This window comes from Rhinolophus sinicus, linkage group LG17 (assembly GCF_036562045.2).
Source record: "Rhinolophus sinicus isolate RSC01 linkage group LG17, ASM3656204v1, whole genome shotgun sequence".
Classification (NCBI taxonomy): Eukaryota; Metazoa; Chordata; class Mammalia; order Chiroptera; family Rhinolophidae; genus Rhinolophus; species Rhinolophus sinicus.
The window spans coordinates 21,261,048-21,261,429 of record NC_133766.1 but is presented as its reverse complement, the minus strand read 5'-3'; positions in this window follow the sequence as shown (position 1 = coordinate 21,261,429).

Sequence of the window (382 nt, the reverse complement as noted above, 5' to 3'; positions counted from 1 at the left end):
TTCCGATTCCTGGGGAGCCAAGCCCGCGCCCCTGGAACCACTCCCTTCTCCCCACTTTTTGGTTTCCTTATAAAGCAGATATTTACATTTCCAGATGGCAGCTCATCGCAGCCCCCACCCTAGCAAAGAGAAAGAAAAGGTCTCAGCGCCAGAGAGCTGGTCTCCGCCGAGGACCTCCATCCCTAGTCGAGGGTCCTTAGGGGTCAGTGACGCAAGAACCCCAGCCCTTGCCCTCCCTTCCTCCGCGCTTCTCTTCGCCCCACCCTTTGTGATTCAGAGCCCTGGCCCCACCCAAGGCGCTAATTTAAATTGACTTGCAGAACGACTAGCTTTGCTGCAACTTACAGCTCCTCGCTGGAGCCCGCTTGGTCTTGCTCCTGAG